The 6,533-nt window shown below is 41.3% G+C and overlaps 1 protein-coding gene across 1 annotated transcript in view; it reads left to right on the forward strand.

Moving 5' to 3' along the window:
• Positions 1-21: 21 nt before the first annotated feature.
• Positions 22-6,533, forward strand: part of foxp2 (forkhead box P2) — a gene marked incomplete in the record, with an annotated part of 88,428 nt that continues 81,916 nt past the window's right edge. Inside the window, 1 exon segment of the mRNA XM_024286866.2 lies at positions 22-1,254.

Genomic DNA, 6,533 nt, shown 5'->3' on the forward strand with positions numbered 1-6,533 from the left:
ATCTATCCGTCCATCCATCCTGTCATTCACACTCCAGGGATGTTTTATTGTCGAGCGCCGTCCTTCCGTCCGTCCCCCGTTGGTTCGTCCCTCTGTGTAGCCGCTCAGCGTTGGTCTGCAGGCTCTCTTAATCTGCTGCTTAATTAGAGCTGATGAATGGCTGCATGTGTGTGTGTGTGTGTGTGTGTGTGTGTGTGTGGGCAGCTTTGTGTGTGTGTGTTCGATCAGTGATGTGATGATGCAAATTTCTAATCAAATCGATAAAAAGTTACGACGTGCTTCAGCTTTTTAGCTAAAGTTTGTTTTTCTTCACTTAAAAAGAAAGAAAAAAGATGTTTAGTTTGAACAGGCAGGAGGTCACAAGGCAGATAATTGCAGAAGCACTAATTATCTTTATCAAAGGCGCGCGGGATCATTTGTTTACTTAAATATTGATGAGGGTGAGTAAGGCATGGTATTGGGCTATTGTGGGCATATTATTAACATTTCATAGGGCTTTGTGGAGGAATGCGAAAGGGACCCCTCTTCATAATTTAATACCCTAATGCATAATGAGCTATGTGATTAGCTCACACGGAGAATTGGCCAAACTCCATTTTTGAAGGCAGATAATTTACATTGTTCTCTAGAGTCTGCCTTCTAATAGCTTCTTTAGCGCAATAAAATTAAATGCTACACATTTTATATTTCGGCTTACAAATCCCCCTGGCAGTATACAGCTTTTTTTTTTCATTTTTTTATTTTATAAAATCAAAGGTTGGGGTTAACTTTCAAAATAAAACACATGTTTACCTACATGTTTTATTTAGAAAGCACACTTGCCAATTAACACCGTTCATTAGCCAAGCCGCGCTATTTGTTTTGAAAGTTTAACCAATCACTTTGTTATGCTAATTGTGATATAATTTAATTTGAGTTCCCATAATGATGATGCCGGCTATTATCCACATAAATGATGCAGTTAAGCAGCATGGCCTCATTTGCATGTGCTTGAAGGAAGAGAGGCTGGAAGAAAAAAAAAATAAAAAGAAGCAGCCAGCTCTCCGTATCACTCTGCGTTCGTTTTCCACCTCTGTTCACTCCTGCCCTTTGGGTCTTCCTGTTCTGTCACCGACTATTGATGATCAGCACTTTTAGTTGTTGTTTTTAATTTTCTGCATCCCCAGAATTGTAATTTTGTAGGAAATAAAAAAAAAATGGAAATATTGGGCTAATAAGAACCGTTTTTAGCGGCCCTGTTTGAGACATCTGGAGGTGCGTATTTCCATTTTTTTTTAATTAATGCAGAAATGTACATTTTTATTAATATATTTAATATTTAGAGAATTCCTCTAGAAAACTTTGTGTGACAAAGCCGAGGTTAAAGACGGCTCATTATCCGTTTCGTCGTTGTAATTTCTCCTCTGGAAAGATGATTTCTTCTTCTTCTTCTTCTTCTCCTCCTGTGCACCCCCCCTTCATCGTCCTGCTTTTATGCTTCTAATTGGTTACATAAATCTTGTCTGGTATGAATGAGGAATGTTGCGGTGTTGTCAACCGCAATCTTCACCCTTATTTACCAATTCATTAAGATCTATCGATGCAGGACTGCTGAGAGGGAATGACAACATCAATCAGAGCTGGAGACATAATGGCCCTAATCAACCAGAAATAACTGGAAACGTCACAATGAGCTATGTCTGCCGAGCCGCGGCGGCCGGCTCTAACCCCCCCTCCTACTCGCTCCGTCCGCTGGATGTGCCCCCGCCGTGGAAAGCTCCGGAGACTCGGTCGGTACATCCAACTGGCTCCTTTGATTGTCCCCCTGTAGAGCGACTTAACTCGAACGCCCGTTTAGTCATCCGGATCTCGGGTCCGAGCGGTCCCGATCCCAGCCTGGGCTGGAACCCCCCCTCACCCCCCTCCTCCTATAAATACAGTAACGTCGGGAGCGCCCCGCTCCACGGCTCACCTCCTCTAAAGTCCTGATAAAGATGATTGGATGAGACAATGAGGCCTCCCCTCTTTATAGGTCAATTAGCTCTGATTAGGTGGGCTGAGTTAATTAACGGAATTGGCAAATATGCAAATGAGAGCCGACTGACGGGCTTTCGTCACTGTCTCGCTCACCCGCAGCGGCGGGGCTGTCTGCCTCAGCAGAACGAGCTTGTCTGTTGGGTAACATGGAAATGATATGGGTCGAGCCTGAACGCAGGAGAACACTCTCCTCCTCCTCCTTCCTCCTCATCTGTCTCTCATAAAAAAACGCCTAAATATAAATACAAAATACCATTTTAGTTTACAGTATTTGAATATTTTATACTTTTTTGAGAATCTTTTGCACTACAAAAACAGATAGCCTCAAAATAAAGAAGAAAGTCACTAGAAAGTAGTAAAATTATCTATGCAGCCAGTTGTTTAAATGTAAGAAATATTATAATAAAATCTAGAAACAAGGAATTCATTCCAAATAAGCTTAAAAAACAGCCCCAAATTCTAAGCTAATTCTAAGCAAGTATTTGTTTTTAGTTTGTATATACCTAATTGTGATTACAGTCACAGAACAGCTAGTGTAATAAGTGGAAATAACTCAAAACGTGAAAAAAATAAAAATACAATCTTGATGTGAGCTTAAAAAATCCTCATAAAATCCTAAATTAGCACTTATTCTCTGATTTTTTTCTTCCAAAATAATGTAAATTACATCTACTGTAACATTCTTGAACTTCAAAATCCTCAGAATGGTACAAAAAAAAAAATTAAGTTTTTTTTTTGACTCGTAAATCAAGTTTTTCTATCGTCAAGAGTCAAAGCAAAAGGATTTCGACTCATTTTAATAACAGTTTCCTTATCCCAGCTCTTAATGAGGCCAAAAAATTCCCAACTCTGCTGATTTTGTGAAAAGCTTGGAAAGGTGTGGAGCAAAAATAAGCGATAATACACTGTAAAAACGATCCTCGTAGAAATAAGTCCAAAATTTGTATCCTATTGACAGATTTTATTTAAATATGCAAACAAATCTAGTTTTTTTTATGTAAGATTAATTTTTTTCTACAGAAAATAAGAGTCTTACAATTCAGTTTTTGCAGTTTATTTTAAATAAAGGTTTTAAATACTCGCAAGTTTCAAATTTAAATTTCACAGCTACGATTCTGGATTCAGACTGTCGAACACACTTCACACATTTCCCCCTCCAACAAACGCCGGCGCCTCCGCCATGGCAAATAGTCTGCCTTTTTATCTTTTCTCTGTCTCATCTCCTTATTGTAAATAGAAGAGAATTAAGTTCTGAACATTTGTGAATGAATGCCTCCTATCACAGAACTACAGTTTATTGTCGGCTCAAATAAAGAATTGAAATACGACTGAGGGTTTTCTCAGTGTGGGGGGCTCATTGGACAGGAGATAACCACATTTGATTCTGTTGCATTGAATAATGTTAATCCGACAAAAAAAGTCTATTATTCATATTCATCTCTTTTCATTTGGCCCCACTTCTGATTTTGTAAATATGATTTTTTTTCCTCCTCAAAGCAATCTTTATTCACCAGTGAAGCACTTTTGAAATTCCTCTGTCTGTGAGCAGAAACTATTACCACACACAGGTTTATAAGAAGTAGTCATTAATGCTCTTTTATGGTGCTCTTTTTAGTGCCAGAAAGGAAGCTTTTAACTCTGAGGCTCGGCAGCGTTGCTCGCCTTCGCTTAATCCGGGAGTTTTTTTCATTTTATCCAACGAAGTCGTCCGAGTGGTCGTTTTATTTTTCACATTTCCAGCCGAAAACTTCCCTGCCATCGCTATGAAATAGTCAACAATCAACACTTTCATTAAGCTGCAAAACTTTATCCTTCTAGGATTTTTTTTGACTTTCAAGCATCATTTTTTTTTTTTTTTTTTTTCACTTCGGTGGCATTTTGATTTATTAAGCAATCTGAATTATTGAACACGTGCACTCCCGCTCCCGCACACTTACTTCTTTATTTTGCATGCGCAGGAACTTATGGCAATGATGAATTAATTTCACTCAAGCACAGAATCTGTGATTATTTCAAATGGTAACCATATCTCAACCTGATCAGAGAGCAGTGAGGAGTCGGCCGACTGTGAAATGTAATTTCTATTATTTTATTTTTTTTATTTTGATCTCACAAACCAGAAGAATTCCAGACACATTTACCTGATTTTATTTTCTTTTGTGCCACGCTAATGAAAATATTTAGTGAAAGTCATGCATTGACAATGAGGAAACGAATCAGTTTTTGTGTGAAAGTGGAGATCAGTTTGTGCGACGAATTCCTCCGTGCTTGTGAATCCGTGCCGGAGCAACGGCAGAGGTTTTTTTTTTTTTTTCCCTCTTGTGGATGGATGGATGGCCAGTGTCATAGCGTGTGTTTACCGCACATGATAGAGCGGGAGACAGGCCAGATAATGAGGCTACATTAGGGGCTTTTAGAGCTCGCAAACAAAGATGGAGGGCTGCTCCTCCCACCCCTCCTCTGGTTTTAATGACAGGTGAGTGTATATACGTGCGCACGGAGGCCACGAAAGGCTCTTTCTTATGCGTTTGTTGAAGACAGAGGAGAAATTCACCTGATGTTTGGGGCTTGGGGGCAAATATTTGGAACTCAGAAGGAGACAAAAGCGGCGATCTGGAGCTGAAGACGGTAACATTTTTCATCTCCACATCTGCTGAATTACCAGCAGGTAATGACAGCCTTCCTCTGCGGCTTCCGATCGCCATAATAAGTGGTGTAGGTTCTCCCTCATTGGAAGATTACCAAACAGCGGAGCAATTTCTGAACACACACACATCCGAGGATAGAGTAGCTGTAGGTGGCGTTGCTCTTTCCACACCAGTTGAAGGGAGCCCGAGCGGCGATCGGGTGCAGCCGGCCCCTTTGGGGACAGACACAAATGAAGATGCAGTCACACCCTCAGGTGCAGAGCGTTGTCACCCCCACCCCCCATCCCCGTCTCCTTCTCCCGAGTATTGTGTGACAGTTCCATCACAACCGGCGTGCGGAGCTGCAGCGCGGTCGGCCGCTCACCGCCGCAGCCCGACGCTGTTTCTAATTGACATTCTAATTGGCAGATTTGAATGCCGCCTTTAGACGGCTAATTAATTTATCTCACCGCTGTCATTAAGGTTAAAACACCATCTGATCTCCTGGAATACACTTTGCATACATCTGCATTATCATCACGTTGCAGGCAGACGCGCCGCACAGATTGCAGTTTTCAATGAGTAGATCGTTTCTAATAATTCCTATTTGCAGTACAGTTTTATAATAGTGATCAATATTAGCCAAATAAAATCCAACTTAAGATCATTTCCACTTTAAAGGAGAACTGATACTACATGTTATTGCAATAAGAGACCCCTAACTCTGTATTCTGTACAATTATCAACATTTTTGGTTGCAACAATTTCTCATTTATTGCGGTTTATGACGTCGATACATTTCCAATCGTATCGATTCTCCAGGCATAGTTTGAACAGCGTTTTTCTTTAAATCCATACTTTCTACCCCCACCCCCCCGCCGTTTATCCCTCCAAGTTTTCCCAACATCCATTGAGGGGAAAGTCGGGGAAAGATCTCCATTAGAATGTTCATAAAATGGTAGTAAAGGCAATCAGACAGTCTTTCTCTGAATATTTTAAACATTGGGCATGTAAAATTTATGCCTAATTTGAATACTTATTAGCCGGCTGATCTCAGCTCCAGCCTTGAGTTTCTTATGCAGAGATTCATCACCGGATTGGATGTCACATTGTGCCAATCCCCCCCCTCCTTCCCTTTTTTTTCCACCAACTTCCTCCCTCCCACTCCTTCTTACTCTCTTATTCTTTCCCACTGTCTTCCTCCATCATCCCCCCACCCCGTCTTTCCTTTCTCCCGTCTTTCTTTCTTTCTGTCTTTTCTCAGCGCGCTCCCTCTCCGAGCTGTTAAAACACAGGCCTTGTTTGTTCACAAGCACGCCTCGTCCTGGCCTCTTCCCTTATTTACCGGCGTCCCGGGCAGCTGTCGCCCTGCTCTGTGTAATAGCTCGGCCCTGTTTGTTCTCCCCCCCACCCCTCCACCACCACCCAATGCCCAGATCCTGTTTATCCTGGCTGTGGACATCCTTTTAACAGGCCCGTCCCGCGTCTGCCGCTCGTCAAACACGGACGCACAAACACAGCTACGCACTTCTAATAAAGCGCTGTTTGCAGTGGTAAAGGATTCGCATCGGCCACCACCTTCACACATAACACCATTTCAAAATCAACTTTTTTTTTTTTTTTTACTGATTATTCGCTCTTAAATTTTTAAATATTTAGCATGTTTTCCACTAAAACAGACGCCACCGCATCCATCAAGTCTTTTATTTGTTGGGAGAGAATGTTCCGACGCTGCTCTCTGCCCCCAGTGAAGAAGGTGCAGAGAGCATTAATGTAGGGGATAACGATAAAACATTTATTACTGGAAAGAGAGGTGCTTATATGCATAATTTATGCTGTTTTAGCACAATCATTAGTGGTATTCAGAGCAGTGTTTCCCCCCTTTTTTTT

Source organism: Oryzias melastigma, linkage group LG23 (genome assembly GCF_002922805.2).
Source record: "Oryzias melastigma strain HK-1 linkage group LG23, ASM292280v2, whole genome shotgun sequence".
NCBI lineage: Eukaryota > Metazoa > Chordata > Actinopteri > Beloniformes > Adrianichthyidae > Oryzias > Oryzias melastigma.